The 17,161-nt window shown below is 39.2% G+C and overlaps 1 protein-coding gene across 5 annotated transcripts in view; it reads left to right on the top strand.

Moving 5' to 3' along the window:
- Positions 1-17,161, top strand: part of LOC105478188 (cyclin dependent kinase like 5) — a 227,586-nt gene that overhangs the window by 64,083 nt on the left and 146,342 nt on the right. The window lies entirely within an intron of this gene.

Raw genomic sequence — 17,161 nt, 5'->3', positions numbered from 1 at the left:
GATAGCTTCTGATGGGGGCTGGTCAACCAAAAGAAGAAGGCACTATTAGAGGTTTACGACTTTCAGCTTCACCCCAGGCTTTCTGGGAGAGGAAAAGGGAAGGAGAATGAGCTCAATCACCAATGGCTAGTGCTTTAATCAGCCATGCCTATGTAATGAAACCTTCTTAAATGATGGTGCCCTGGAGCCTTGTAGGTTGGTGAATACACTGTAAAGCAAAACAAAATTCTAAGCCCCCCAGCCAACTGAATGAAACCCTCCTCTCAGCCAAGGGTGCTCTAACCTGAACCCTAGTTCAGGACATGATAGGAAAGACATGCCTCATTATACCTTTGTCCCTTTGGAATTCAGGCGTGGCTGACCAGCATTAACGTTAAAGCAGACTCTTTGTAGCAGTAAGATACCAACGTGATACATAAAGTGTATCACACTTTGTAGCAGTAAGATACCAACATGATAGCAGGCCCTGCAAGAAATAGCAGTATTTTACCCTGAAATATATTTCTCTATTTTGAAATGGCCTTGGCAAAACTGTCTCTTGTGGGGGAAACAATCTATGTTCTATAGATAATCCCCTTCCCTTTCCAGGTGTTTTTCCTGGTCTAGGAAAGAATTAATAGTGTCTGGCATCTTTTTAAGTCTTTTTTTTTTTTTTTGGAACAAAGTCTCTGCTCTGTCACCCAGGTTGGAATGCAGTGGCATGATCTTGGCTCACACCAACCTCCGCCTCCCAGGTTCAAGCAATTCTCGTGGTATTTTTAAAAGACCTGGGGTGGGGATAGGGGATTCTCCTGCCTCAGCCTCCCGAGTAACTGGGATTACAGGCATGCGCAACCACGCCCAGCAAGTTTTTGTATTTTTAGTAGAGACGGGGTTTCTCCATGTTGGCCACATTGGTCTTGAACTCCTGACCTCAAGTGATCCGCCAGCCTCAGCCTCCCAGAGTGCTGGGATTATAGGCAGGAGCCACTGCACAGACTGCCTTCTTAAGTGTGATAAGAAACATTTGCAATCTATTCCATAGGAAGCCTCTGCATAATAAGAACCTTGGTCTCCCCAACCCCTTATCTTAACCCAAATCATAGAAGGGAGATTCTATTGATTCCAGGTCTTTAAGATAAACTCTTTCAATCAATTGCCAATCAGGAAATCTTTGAATCCATTTATGGCCTGGAAGCACCTCCCTCCCCACCTTTGAGTTATTCTATCTTTCTGGACCAAACCAATGTACATCTTTCATGTATTGGTTGCTGTCTTATGTCTCCTTGAAATGTATAAAACCAAGCTGTAGGGGGCCGGGCGTGGTGGCCTTATACCTGCAATCCCAGCACTTTGGGAGGCTGAGGTGGGAGGATTACTGGAGTCCAGGAATTGGAGACCAGCTGGGCAACATGGTGAAACCTCTTCTCTATGCCCCACACTCCCTCAAAAACCAAGCTGTAGCCTGACCACCTTGGGCACATACATATTCTCAGCATCTCCTGGGGCTGTATCACAGGTCATGGTCTTCATATTTGGCTCAGAATAAATCTCTTAAAATATTTTAGAGTTTGACTCTTTGTCAAAATCATTGGGGTGCTGGGAGGGTGGTGCGCTCTGAGAAGGCATGGAAGGCCTATGCTGGCTCCCCAACCCCTCATACATTGCCCTGTGCATCTCTTCCATTTGGCTGTGCCTGAGTTGTATCCTTTATAAGAAACTGGTAGTAACCATAAGTAATGCATTTCCTTGAGTTCTGTGAGTCATGCTAGCAAATTATCAAACTTGAGGAGAGTGAGTTGTGGGACCCCCCAAATTTGTAGCCAAGTTGGACAGAAGTGTGGATAGTCTGGGAACCTGGGACTTGTGACAGGAATCTGAAGTGAGGGCAGTTTTGTGAGACTGAGTCCTTAAACCTGTGGATTGAATTGAAGGATACTCAGTTGGTGTCAGAGAATCAGAATTGGTGTTGGAAAAGATACCACACATTTGCTGTCCGGGGGGAAAAAGGCCCTCAGGTAGGCGCATGAATCTCCAACTTACAAATGGAAACATACCAAAGCATCAAGAGACGGCTCAGCTCATCATTAAAGCAGTGTGCAGGAGAGCTATAACTCAAAAGTGCTCTTAACCATATCTTTTTTTGAAAAATTGTATCCTCTTTGAGGGAAATAATCTATCTTTTCTTTTTTAAATCGTTATTATTTATTAGCTTCTCAAATCTCTTTGGAATTTAATTGAATGCTTTTATCAATTAATGTCTTGATGAAATTGCTTGTATTTTTGACTATTATTTGCATGGCCAGAGTAATTTTACTTACCCTTCTGAAGTTAGCAGCACAAACAACTGAGGAAGTGCAAGATTTTTGCTTGATTTTTCTTCAGTTTCTTCTATATTTTAAATAGGACACAAATATCTCTAAATAAAAATAACTTCCTCCCAGTATATTTGGAAAACATCCCAGACTTCCTGTCCATGCCTCGCAAAGTTGCTGCTGTCTAGTCATTATTACTGTTTGTTTTTTCCCTTTGACATAAGTGACCCTCACAGGAATAGCTTCATCACCAGCTGTTTGGCCAGTGGTATTCCACTTACTTTGTTTTTCCTGTTTCTCTGAAATATACTGAAAAATAATCACTCCGTGCCTTCCCTTGTTTAGAATGAATTTACTCAATCGCTCTGGAAACTTACCTTGTAAATGGTTTGGAACCATAATGAAAAAAGAGGGTAGGCTTTATATACTTTATATTGGTGCCTTAGGAATTGACATTTATTTATTGAGGATTTTTGTGCTCATTTTCAATTTGAAAGGGTCCTAGTGTTTAGAATTAAATTGTGGGACTTGAAAGCTAAAAAGGAACTTGGAGATCGTCCAACTGAGGAGCCTTATTTTTTAACTGAGGAAACAAAAGTTGTCAAGATCAACCATAAATCTGATAGTTTGGCTTGGTGAAAGAAACCTAGGTTTCAGAAAATCTCTCATGTAGTTTGCAGTTTACAGCCACAAGGACCAGGAGTCTGGAGACTTGATAAGAGGGTCTGTTTTTCAAAATATTAACAAAGTTTAGCCTGGAAGCTGCCTTTGTGAATCTTCCATGTCATTGACAGTGTTTGAAATCTCGTGATATCTTCAGGATCAATAACCTCTACCATGTACTTTTATACTTTTTAATTAGTGGATTTTCAAACTTTTAAAAACAATAACTCCTTTTTTTCAATATAATCTTATATTGAACCACAGTATACAAAAAAGATGTGATATTTAATTAAAATAGTTTTAAGCATAATTTTAATTTGTTGGATGATAAATTAATGATGACATAACTAAAATTTATGAAATGCTGATTAGAGTACATACATATCTCACTTCTGTCTCTAGCTTAAAATATTTCAATGGGTATACTGTAATTCATTTAACTAGGCCCTTGTTGATGTGTATTTAGACTGTTTCCATTCTTGTTTTTGCAAACAATGTTGCAGTGAATAATGTATGTATACACTATGTGGTGTGTGTATTTGTGTTTCTGGGGATAAATTCTGGAAATGTAATTGCTGTGTCATTAGAATATGTTTTTAGTTTTGAAGGATTTTATCAAATTGGTTTCCAATTTGATATATATTCCCACCAGCAGTGTATGAGCAAGCTTAATTCTCTCATGCTCTCATTGACATGGTATGTTATTTTTGGTTTTTGCTATTGTAAAAACTTGTATCTTAGTGTGGTTTCAATCTTCAATTTGTATTATATATAAATTTGAGTAACTTTTTTATGTTTAAGAGCCATTTGTGTTTCTTTTTCTCTGAACTATTTGTTCATATCACATTGCCCATTTTAAAAATTGGGTTTCCTCCCCTCTTAATGAGCAGGAGGAGCCTTCTGTGTATTGAGATTAACTTTGTGATATAAGTTGCAGATTATTTTCCTCAGGTTTTCATTTCTATTTTTCCTGTGGTTTGTACCTTTTCCATTTTTATGGATATCTAAACTCAACCTTAACATGACCAAAATGGAACCTTGGATTTCTATCCTTCCCTTAACCTCCTTCTCTTCTAGTCTTCCTCAGTGAAGAAACAGCACCTCTCATGTCTCTCTACTCATACATAGCCCAAGCCCAAAACCAAGAAGTTATCCTTGCCTCCTCTTTCCCTCCCTCCCTGTCTCTAATCCATCCTCAATGGTATTGACTTCCTCTCCAACATGTCCCAAATCTATTCATTTCTCTTAATATCCACCGATTTAGTCCATCCTTCCTTTATCTTTCACCTGGGTGGCTGCCATGGCTTCCTAGCTGTTCTACCCTCAAACTGACATCTCCCCTTACAGGTACTGAGCCATTCTCTACTCTGTAGCATATGTGATCTTTTCAAACCGCAAATAATCAGATTGTCATACCACTCCCTGAACCCACCCCTCCTATTCTTGTTCAAAACCCTCCTGTAAGTCCTTATGTCCCATGGTAAAGATTATGCTTCTTGAAATAGCCCAACCTGCTGTTTCTCCAGCCTCACCTTGTACTATGTTATTGACCCCCACCCCTCCCCACCTCACCTTTGGGTCTTTTGTGTCACCCTGTTCCCTCCTGACTTGGGGATTTTGCATAAATTATTTTCTCCTGGAGCATCCCCCTTCTTCCATCAGTTTATGTTGAGTTATTCTACAGGCCTCAGCTCACTACTTGCTTTCTCTAAGAGAGCCAACAACTCTTCCTAATAGGTAGGAAACCCCTGTCATAAGCCCTTCCAACACCTTGTATCTCTTTCATAGCACTAATATTTACTGTTTTATACTTACTGTGTGAGTCTTTGATTAAACTCTATGAAATAGGGATCTTGTCTGTTTTCTTTACTGTTATGTCCCGGAATCTATCATAGTACCTGGTACATGGTTAGCTCTCAAAACATTGAATAATTGCTTAATTATAAATCTTCGGTGTAGAGTTTACGGAATGTACTGTTTTGCCCTTTCTGGAAAATGGGACATTTGCTCTTGGCCAGTCTTTGTTCTCCTCTTCTTTTCCCTGTGACTTTCCCAAGACTACTAAATTTCAGCAATTTCATTTTGGAAGTCTTAAAGCATTTCAAACATGAAATTTATCCAGGTCAATGGTCTTGAATTCATTTAAATCCTGTAGATGTTCTTCAAGTCTTGGACTTCAGTTCCTTCCATTCCTTTTTTATGTGAAGGTTATTTTTCTTGGAGTTGAGGACAATAACTCAGACCACATTTTCTGACCCACATCAATCCAGCAAAATCTAGGTGGTCCCCAACTTCTGTAAGTTTATTTTAAATTCGGTTACTTAGAATTTGTAGTTCAGAAAATATTACCCCAGAGAAACCATGTTAAAATTGATCTTTATATTTTCATGAAGATGTCTTCAAAACCCTTTTAACCAATAGGGTATCTGAAATAGTACAGTTTTAGTATGAACTCTGAGTTTCTCTGATCCTATTTTATTGAGGCAGGGTCTTGCTCATCGCCCAGGCTAGAGTGCAGTGGCGTGATCATGGCTCTCTGCAGCTTTGACTTCCTGTGTTCAAATGATTCTCCCACCTCAGCCTCCTGAGTAGCTGAGAGTAGCTGGGACTCAGGCATGCACCACCACGCTTTGTTAATTTTTTGTAGACACAGGGTTTTGCCACGTTGCCCAGGCTGGTCTGGAACTCCTGGAGTCAAGCGATCGGCCTGCCTCAGCACCCCAAAGTGGTAGGATTACAGGCGTGAGCCAGTGCCCCTGGCTCTGATCCCATTGTAGCTCTGTTTTTCTTTTTCTTTTTTTTTGAGACTAAGTCTTGCTCTGTCGCCCAGGCTGGAGTGCAATGGCACAACCTCGGCTCACTGCAACCTCCGCCTCCTGGATTCAGGTGATTCTCCTGCCCCAGCCTTCCAAGTAGCTGGGATTACAGGCATGTGCCACCATGCCCCGCTAATTTTTTGTATTTCTTTTTTTTTTTTTTTTAAGTAAAGACGGGGTTTTTGCCATTTTGGCCAGGCTGGTCTCTCATGCCTGACCTCAGGTGATCCACCTGTCTCGGCCTCCCACAGTGCTGGGATTACAGGCGTTAGCCCCCGAGCCCAGCCTTAGCTCTGTTTTTCAATCTGAATCCATAGACCCTCATATTAGGAAGGGCTGGGAGTTTAGTAGGATTGGCAGTGCTGGGAGAAGATACATTGGGTTGGTACTGGATTTCCTACCTTGTGGAAGGATTCCGAAGATCAAGGGTAGGAAGGCACATAACATATTTCGTAGTTTGAAATTTTTATCCTAGTAAATTGTGTATAACTCATGATAATCAAGTATCTATTTTATTTAATAAGGGAAACTGAATTATAAAGGATGGATTGATAAATCAAATTACTCTCCACTATTGGGAGAATAAAGCAAAATGAAGATCCTATTAATTATGGGTCAGATGGTCCCATCTAGAAAGAAAACTAAGTAGGAGTGCTTTATCTCCTTGCTTGTATTCAGCATGGAGAAGTCTTTACAAGAGGGTAATTAATTAGGGTGTTTTTCACAAGGCTGTGCCTTCCATAGAAATGGTTTTCTTCTATATGTGGATCTTGAGTTTTAAGATGCTTTCAAACCATTTGAACTCTCTTATTATAACAGAAGTTTAGTCATGCACCAAATGTATTCCTATGCAATTTTCAGTGACAAAATGGTTCTCTCATTTGGATGTGTAAAAACAATGCCAGGAACAAAAACAAAACTCATGATTCAACTGATTTTGTATTCTCTTTGGGAAGAAGAAAAGACCCGTTGAGATGAAGATTATAATTTCAGTAACAAAGAAAACATTCAAGGCCCAGGCAACTCTTAAATTCAATACTAATAATCTATGAAATAAATTATAAGCCTATGTTTCTGTCAGTTCTTTAGGTACCTGCTTGTTTGCTAATACAGAAACATTGCTTAATTTTACATGTATTTCTTAGTGTGAGTCAAATCCACCCTAAAATGCATTTGGTTATTTGTTTACACAGTTAGTGGCTGGTAATAAAAAACTCAAACAATTTCTGAGAGAGTTAGAATCTTCATGTTGGTAGGTACCTTAGAGGGCATCTAGTTTCGTACAGGATTCCTTTCTACCAGGGACAAACTGTTTACAGAGGCCCTTTCCTGCCACTTGCGAGGTTCCTCCTGCAGGCCTTCTCTGTTCCTTGAACTTATCAAACTCTCTAAGACTCTTTGTACTACCTTGAACACTCTTCTCATAGTCCTGGTGGCTTGATTTCTTACGTAGGACAGATTTCTATGAAATACTGCCTTCTCAGACAAGCCTTCCCCAGATCTCCTACCTAAAGGACCTCTCCCCTTCCCAACTGCCATAACTCTATCATAAGACTCTGTTTTATTTCCTTATAATACTTGTCAGTGTCTGAAATTATCCTATTTATTGTCTATCTCCTTTAGCTCCATGAGAGCAGGAGCATGGTCCGTGTGTTCACTACTATATCCTGAAGTATCTACAATAGTGGCTGTCCCATTGTAGGCATCTGACAAGTATGACAAAAATGAGAATGATTGAATAACCATTGATGATTGATCATTTTGTTAATGTTAAAACCAAACTCTATAAAATATTTTAAAGAGGGTTTATTCTGAGCTAGTATGAGTGACCATGGTCTGGGGAACAGTCTCAAGAGCCCTGACAAAGTATGCCCTAGGCAATCAGATTGCAGTCTGCTTTTATATGTTTTAGGGAGAGAAGAATTGTAGGTAAAATCATCAGTCAATACTTGGAGGATGATATGCATTGGTTCAGCCAAGGTAGTGGGGAATCATAGGTGGTTTAAAGGATTTTCTGATTGGCAGTTGGTTGAAAGAGTTAAGCTTTTTCTAAAGACTTGAAGTCAGAAGAAAGAAATGCTAGAGTTAAGATAAGGGTGTTGTGGAGGCCAAGGTTCTTGTTACGTAGATAAAGCCTCATAGGTAGCAGCCTTCAGGGAGAATAGATGGTAAATGTCTCTTTTCAGACCTTAAAGGTGTCAGGCTCTCAGTTAATCTCTCCTCGGTTGGGGGTAAGGCCCAGAAAGGAAAGGCCTGGCTGTATTAATGGAGATTTGTTGGCCCTGTGACAGTTATTTTAAAATATGTCAAATAAATACATTTTGGGGTAAAATATTTTGATTGCCTTCAGGGTCTGCTATTTGTTGTGTGATGCTATACCACAGCCAGATTGAAAAGTAAGCCACATTATACTTTATACTAGGTTAATCATCTCTGATGAGGCTTTATGGTTTGTAGGGCATGAATTAACCCCTGCTTTGCCTGACTTTAGGTGTTGTTTATAATTTGGTATCTTATTGCCAGAGTCTGGTTTGCCAGTCTTATGATCGCCATCCAGAAAAAGGGAGTATAACGAGGTATGTCTGACCTCTCTCCCTGGCTGGGAATTCAGCTTTTCAGGTTTCTCTGGGGTGCTCTTGGCCAAGAAAGAGTTTGTTCAGTCAGTTGGGGGGGATTAGGAATTTTTTTTTTTTTTTTTTTTGAGATGAAGTCTTGCTCTGTTTCCCAGGCTGGAGTGCAGTGGCGCGATCTTGGCTTACTGTAAGCTCTGTCTCCTGGGTTCAAGCAATTTTCCTGCCTCAGCCTCTAGAGTAGCTGGGATTGCAGATACACGCCACCATCCCTGGCTAATTTAGGATTTTATTTTTGGTTTACATGTGTCCAATCACTACTGAGCTGAAATTTGTCTCCTTTTTGCTTCTATCACTGATCTTAGTTCTGTCCCCTGGAATAAATCACTGGCTCTATTCCATTTTTTCCAAAGTCTTCAGACATTTGGATGTCAGTCATCTCTCACTGAGGCCAAACTCACCTGGTTTCCTTACCAGTTCCTCATCTGGCATGGTTTTAGGTGAGTGGTCACTATCCAGGTTATCAGTTATTGGGAATTTTTCGTTTTGTTGTGATACGCAGCACTAAACATAATGCGTTATGTTGTGTCTTGAACTTCCGAGAGAGAGGACAGTTAAACTTTCTTGTTTAATGTGATATTGCAATGCTTTGTCTTTGATAAAAATTATTTTTTAATACCATATAAATGACGAAGGAAGTATTTATATATGAAATCATTATCAGAAATATTCTCTTAAAAGTTTGTTTTATAATGGAATATAACAACATAGAAATACAGTAAACAAAAAGTATATACTCTAATGAACAATTATAAGTGAATGTCTATTTAACCATCACTCAAGACATAAAAATAGTGCCCCAGGAAGCCCTCCTGTGTTGTGTTGTATTGTGTCTTGTCGTCTTGTCTTGTCTTTCCCTTTCTCTTTCCCTTTCCCTTCCTTCCTTCTTTCCTTTCTTTCCTTCCTTTCCTTCCTTTCCTTTCTTTCTCTGTCACCCAGTCTGTGCACAGTGCACAGTGCACAATCACGGCTCACCGCAGCTGTGATCACCTAGGCTCAGGGAATCCTCCCACCTCAGCCTCCCAAGTAGCTGGGACTAGAGGCGGTCGCCACCACGCCCAGCTAATTAAACAAACAAAAAAAAGTTTTTGTAGAGACAGGGTCTCATTATGTTGCCCAGGCTGGTCTCAAACTTCTGGGCTCAAGTGATCCTTCTGCCTCAGCTTTCCAAAGTGCCGGGCTGCTACATGTCTTTTCTCAATCTCAGTCCCTCCTTACAGGTAATTAATATCCTGATTTTTTACAATAAACACTTGATCACTTTTTTACACAGTTACCACTTACATATATATACTTAATATACTTTATAGTTCAGCTTTGTCTGTTTTTAAACTGTATATAAAAGGAACAATGCTGTTGTATCAGTTTTCTGTTGCATAACAACTTACCACATGCTTAGCCACGTTAAGACACCATATATTAGTTCACAGTTCTGTAAGTTCCCGGCCCGATCTTTTTATTACTTGTGTTTTCTGTTTCATGAATTTTTCTCTTACTCATTTCTTTCTTTACATTTTCATTGGGCTCATTTTGTGGTTCTTTTGTTTAGCCTCTTGAGTTTTATGCTTAGTTCATACATTTCCAGTTTTTAGTATTTTCTGATGTATGCATATAAGATTCTCAATTTCCTCCTTAAGCATTGTTTTCTTTCCATGGATTTGTATTTTTGTTAAGTGTATTATGGTTTCTTCTTTGATTGATTTACGGATTATTTTGGGAATGTATTTATTTCCAAACATAAGAATTATTTTCTAACTATTTCTTTTGTGATTGATCAACTTTAGTTGTGGAAAGAGACCATCCTTTTACTTCAATCCTTGTAATTTATTTTATTTATTTATTTATTTTTGAGATGGAGTTTTGCTCTGTTGCTCAGGCTGGAGTGCAGTGGTGACATGTGGCTCACTGCAACCTCTCCCTACCGGGATCAAGTGATTCTTGTGCCTCAGCCTCCCGAGTAGCTGGGACTACAGGCACGTGGTCATCACACCCGTCTAAGTGTTGTATTTTTAGTAGAAACAGGGTTTCACTATGTTAACCAGGCTTGTCTCGAACTCCTGGCCTAAAGTAATCTGCCTGTCTCAGCCTCCCAAAATACTGGGATTACGGGCGTGAGCCACCATGCCTGGCCCTCGTAATTTATTTTGAATTGCTTTATGGCCTAGCATATGATCAGTTTTTGTGAATGTTGTATGTGTGCTTGGAGAGGAAAAAAAGATATTTTGCAGTTCTTTGCTATAGTTTATATGTTCGTTTGGTCAAGTTTTAAAACCATGTTCAATGTCTTCTATATCCTAATATTTTTCTCTTTCATTTAGTTCTCTTTTTTTGTTATGCTCTCTATCTAGCATTCCAATTTATTTTTATAGTTTGATCTTTCACCTTTTGGACCTTTCAGTTCTGTCACAATGTTCAATCTTTGGTTTTTATTGCATCAACCCTACTGTTGTTTTGTAGGCTATTGCTGATCATTTATAGGCTATCCCTGACCCAAAGTCCTTTGGGGGTCACTTTCTTTTTCAGTTGTTTCTATTGGTTCTTGTTCGTGGTATCTTACCTTGTGTATTTGGCCATCTTTGATTATGTACTGCACTTTGTAAATGAGAAATTATCTGTAGCAGTATTGTGAGGCCTGATTGATGCCATCTTCCCTCAGAGCGTTGCTTAGATCACCCAGATGACATCAACCTACAGTTCAAGTTTGTCCAAGGGCTGATTTATTTCTGTTTTTTCTTATCCTGGGAGTATATCCTGGGGTTTTGGCTTCGAGTGGTGATTTATCAAACTTTCTCCTTATTTATAAAAATTTTATTTTAAATGATTATGGATACATAATAGTTGTATATATTTATGGGACACGTGTTATATTTTGATACAAGCATACAACGTGTAATGATCAAGGTAATTGGGGTATCCATCATTTCAAGCATTTATCATTTCTTTGTGTTAGGAACCTCCCAATTCCACTCTTTTAGTTTAAATATTTTGAAATATACAATAAGTTATTGCTAACAAACTTTCTCATTTTGAGACATCCTTGACTTTGTGTTCCTAATCTGTAACGGTTTCAAGAGCAAGCCTGTTTTTCTCTCACTTTCTGGTTCTTCAAATACCAGAAAAGCTAAAATAGTTTTGGGTGGTTTGGATTCTGTCTCTGGATTCTATTCTTTTGCTTTAATTTTAGCCAGGTAATTCTTCACAAAAGTGTTTGGAGCTTTTAAGATGTTTCTAAAAAGTATTCCCTCTAGCATTTGTATTTGTCTGTAAAGGGACATTTCATCCGAGATACGTATTTTGCCATCACCAGAGCTAAAGTGTTTTAGTTTTTATGCCTTTAAAAAAAAAAAAAAAAAAAAAGTTAATCAGCTATATTCATATAAAATATATAAAATTGCAGCTAAATCCAATATGGCATAATTTTTTTCCTCAGTATGAATACTGGTATTTAAAAGACCATTCTTGACATCCAAGATATGTATCTACTCACATAATTTTTTTTTTTTTTTTTTTTTTTTTTTTGAGATCGAGTCTTGTTCTGTCGCCCAGGCTAGAGTGCAGTGACGTGATCTTGGCTCACTGCAACCATCACCTCCCAAGCTCAAGCAATTCTCGTGCCTTAGCCTCCTGTGGAGCTGAGACTACAGGCACCCACCACCACACCCGGCTACTTTTTTGGTGTTTTTTCTAGAGATGGGGTTTCACCATGTTGGCCAGGTTGGTCTCCAACTCCTGAACTCAAGCAGTCTGCCTGCCTCAGCCTCCCAAAGTGCTAGGATTACAGGCGTGAGCCACTGTGCCCAGCCCTACTCACATTCTGATTCCCAGTTTTTTTTGTTTTTTGAGGTGGAGTTTTCACTCTTGTCACCCAGGCTGGAGTACAATGGCAAGATCTCAGCTCACTGCAACTTCCACCTCCCGGGTTCAAGTGATTTTCCTGTCTCAGTCTCCCAAGTAGCTGACATTACAGGCACCTGCCACCGCACCTGGCTAAGTTTTGTGTTTTTAGTAGAGACGGGGTTTCACCATGTTGGCCAGGCTGGTCTCGAACTCCTGACCTCGGGTTATTCACCCGCCTCAGCCTCCCAAAGTGCTGGGATTACAGGCGTGAGCCACTGCGCCTGGCCTGATTCCCAGTTTTTATTACTCAGTTTTGACTGCCACAAAGAGTAGTGAGACCAAATGTTCTTTTTTTTTTTTTTTTTTTTTTAATTTTAAATTTTTATTTTTTTTGAGACAGAGTCTTGCTGTGTCGCTCAGGCTGGGGTGCAGTGGTAAGATCTCGGCTTACTGCAACCTCCACCTCCCGGGTTCAAGCAGTTCTCTTGTCTCAGCCTCCCAAGTAGCTGGCACTATAGGCGCACACCACCATACCCGGCTAATTTTTGTATTTTTAGTAGAGATCGGGTTTCACCATATTGGTCAGGCTGGTCTCAAACTCCTGACCTCAGGTTGTCTACCCGCCTTGGCCTCCCAAAGTGCTGGGATTACAGGCATGAACCACCACGCCCAGCCACAAATGTTCTTTACAATACTTACATACAGAACTTTTTGGGTCTTCTCAGTGAGAATGATTAATTTTTATCTCAAGTTTCCTTTGAAATGAACCATACCATTATTGGCAGAGAGTAGAATATGTAAATATTTCCTGGGTGTTCTTTCAAACCAGCCATAGAAAATGAAAGAATGGTTCGTTTTCAGAAATGCTCTGAGCATCTTTTACCAGGAATGTGACTGATGTAGATCCTCATATAGCTGGCTCCTTGCCATTGCCATCTCAGCTCAAATGTTACCTTTTTAGAGAAGCCCTCTCTGTCTGAGTAATCATTCTTTTCCCCTCTTTCATAACAAAATACAAGATAATAGTCTTGTATTTTTTTTCCACCAGCAAAATGTAAAGTTCCACGAGGGTAAGGACCTTGCCTGTCTTGTTTACCACTGTGCTGTGAGTCTTATCCTGAAAACATGGGAGGCAGTCAGTAATTATTTGCTTAATGAATGAATAAATGTTTATTTCTTCTCAAATTGTGACATCTTTTTTTCTAAATGTCAGAGTAATCCTTAAAAAATTTTTGATTCCACTGAACTCAAGTTTTCTAAAATAAGTATAGCAAAAGGAGGTCAGTGTAGCTGGAGTGAAGCTAGTCAAGGGAGAGACTAGTAGGAGATGATATCAGAGGAGGGGACGTCAAGGCCTGTGGCTCATGTGGATTTTGGTTTTCACTCTTAATGATATGGGAGGCCATTAGAGGGTTTTGAATGAGAAGTGACATGGTCTGACTTATCTTCTTCAAGAGTTACTCTGACTTCTTTAAGGTCTGTAGGAATCTGTAGGGATACTGAAGTATGGTCTATTCTGGGCTCTCACATCTGTTCTATTGGCTAAGTTAGTCTGTGCCAGAACCATCCTTTCTTAATTTCCCTCACTCTATTATAATCCTCAACATATTCAGTAGGGCATCCTGCCAGATCCTACCCTCAAAGCCTAGTGCTCTTGTAACTTTTCTTATCTTTCTTACTCTTTTCTTTTTCTTATTCTTTGCTGCTCATACTTGTAGTAGGAGGGTGTTGCTTCTACTTGGAACTCTGCCCTTGCATATATATTTTAAAATCAGCTTGTCTTAATTCTTTAGAAAACCTTGTTGGGATTGTGATTGGAATTGCATTGACTGTATAGATCAATATGGAAAGAATTGATACCTTTATAGTTTTGAATCTTCCTAGCTGTAAAATTTGGATAACTTGTTTAGGTGTTTTTTAATGTCTTTGAGTAAAGTTACATATATATTTGAAAAGTGGTTGTGAATATCTTTTGTTAAATCTTATGTGCTTTTTAAAATTATTGTAAATGTGGTTTTTGTTTTTGTTTTTGTTTGAGACAAGGTCTGGCTCTATTGTGCAGGCTAGAGTGCAATGGCACAATCTTGGTTCACTGCAGCCTCCGCTTCCTAAGCTCAAACCATCCTCCCATCTCAGCCTCTGGAGTAGCTGGGACTAGAGGCATGCTCTGCCACACGCAGCTAATTTTTGTATATTTTGTTGAGGCTGGATTTCGCCATGTTGCCCAGTCTGGTCTTGAACTCGTGAGCTCAAGCAATCTGTTTGCCTCGGCCTCCCAAAGTGCTGGGATTACAGGCGTGAGCCACTGTGCCCCACCCATAAATGTGATATTTAAAAATTGCTTTTTCTATTTCTTACAAATGATCTTTACAAATGCAACTGATATTTGTGTATTAAGCTTATGTTCAGCTACTTTGCCAAACACTAATAATTCCAATAATTTATGAATTCTTTTGAATTTTCTGTCTGTTTTCGTTTCTCTCTTTTCAATCATACATTTTATTCATTTATTGTTTCTTATTTTACTAAACCAGCTATAACCCGTGAGGATGTTTTTGTTTTTGTTTTTGAGACAGGGTCTTGCGGTGTCACCCAGGGTGGAGTGCAGTGGTGTGATCATGGCTCACCGCAGCTTCGCCCTCCTGGGCTCAAGCAGTCCTCCCTCCTCACCCTCTGAGAGTAGCTGGGACTACAGGCGTGCACCACCACACCCGGCTAATTTTTGTTGTTTTTCTAGAGACAGGGTTTCACCACATTTTCTAGGCTGGTCTTGAATTCCTGAGTGTGAGTGATCCGTCCACCTCAGCCTCCCAAAGTGCTGGGATTATGGACATGAGCCACTGTGCCTGGCTAGGATGTTTAATACTAATGTTAATAAGTATTAATAGTAGAACTCCCTGTCATGTTTTTGTTTGTTTGTTAGAGACAGAGTCTCACACTGTTGCCCAGGCTGGTGTCTGGTGGTGCAATCAAGGCTCACTGCAGCCTCGACCTCCTGGGCTCAAGTGATCCTCCCATCTCAGCCTCCCACAACCATGCCCGCCAGTCTAGTTTTTTTTTGTTTTTGTTTGTTTGTTTTTTGTTTTTGTAGAGACTGGGTCTCCCTGTGTTGCTCAGGCTGGGCTCAAGCGATCCTTCTGCCTTGGCTTCCTGAAGTGCTGGGATTATATGCGTGAACCACTGTGCCTGGCACATGTTCTTAAGTTTTAAAGGGACTGTGTCTACTATTTCACATTTAAGAATGATGTTTGTTGTAGATTTTTGTCAGATGCCCTTATCAGGATATGCACATTTTAAAATCACCTAATAATGTATATATTGCTTTTTAGAAAACTTGCACCAATTTACATTTCTACCATCAGTGTATGAAAGGGCACTTCTTGACAATGCTTATCCACATCGTGTGGGGTATTCTTGTTAAAAGTTTCAGATTTTATAGGCAGTAAGGAACTTCTTGTTCAGATTTATTTCTTGCTTTTAAAACAATATTTTGTCTTGGTACCACTGTTATTCTTCTTAGAGATAGGATAAGCTTTTTGAAACAAAGCTTATTTTGAAAATATTTCAGATTTAGAGAAAAATTGCAAAAATAGTGCAAAGAATTTCCTACTTTCTATACCCTTGACCTAGATTTTCCAAGTGTTAACATTTTATCATATTTGCTTTATCATTCTTTCTGTCTTTTTTTCTCTTTCCCCATACACACTTGTAATTTTTCTCAATGGTTTAAGTTGTAAACATGATGCCCCTTTAAAAACTTTAGTGCTGTTTCTTAAAAACAAGAGCACTGTTTTATGTAACCAAAGTACTAATATGAAAATTAGAAAACCACTGACAACAGTACTATAATCTGTGAACATTTGAATTGTATCAATTGTTCTTTATAGCAAAAAAAGAACAAAAGCTTTTTCTTGTTCAGGATGTAATCCAGGATCATGCATTGTATTTCATTGTCATATCTCTTAATCTTCTTTAATCTGGAATAGTTGCTTCTTGTTACTCAGTTGTTTCTTGTCTTTTGTGACCTTGACATTTTAAAAGAATACAGGCCAGTTATTTAGTAAAATGTCCCTCAGTTTGGGCTTCTTTCTTGCTTCTTGTGGTTAGATTCAGGTTTTGCATTTCTGGCACGAATGCCACAGAGGTGGTGATGTGATGCATCCTATCAGGGGACATATAATGTTGGTTTGTCCCCTTATTGATGATGTTAACTTGATCACTTAATTAAGGTGGTATCTGGCAGGATTCTTCAGTATAAAATTACTATTTTTCTTCTTGTAATTAATACGTATCTTGTGGGGAGATACTTTGAGATTAGATAATATCCTGTTTTCCATCAAATTTTCAACCGCTAGTTTTAGCATATATTGATCATACTTGCTTGAAATAATTATTACCAGAGTGATTGCCAAATGGTGATTTTCTAATTTTATCACTACATTTATTATAAGGAATTATACTTCGCAAAAGAGCTTTCTCTTCTCCCTTATTTATTTATTTATGTCAGTAAGGACTTTTATATGGGTTATAATCTGTTACTGTGCTTATTTACTTTGTTGCTCAAATATTCCCGATTAGGCCAGTGGGAGTCACATCAGTCTGACTCCTGTGTCCTTTTGAGGTACCCCTATCATTCTTTGAGCATTTCCTTACTTTCTGGCACCACAAAAATATACCCTAGGCTCCTATGGTACTTCTCCTACCCCACCCTTGGAATCAGCCTTTTCTTCAAGGAACTCTAGTTCCTTTTATTAGAGCCCCAGCTGTGTTCATAGCATAGGGGTATCATTGCTTCTAGGCCTTCTCAGCAGACAGAGCTAGGAAATATATGTATGTGAGTGCACATTTACACAAACACCTTTATATCTGTCTGTACCCCTGTATATTAAAAACTGAGCTTATATTGTTGACACCAACTCCA

This window comes from Macaca nemestrina, chromosome X (genome assembly GCF_043159975.1).
Source record: "Macaca nemestrina isolate mMacNem1 chromosome X, mMacNem.hap1, whole genome shotgun sequence".
Lineage (NCBI taxonomy): Eukaryota > Metazoa > Chordata > Mammalia > Primates > Cercopithecidae > Macaca > Macaca nemestrina.
The sequence above is the reverse complement of the archived record's forward strand: the minus strand, read 5'-3'. Positions and strand labels throughout refer to the sequence as shown.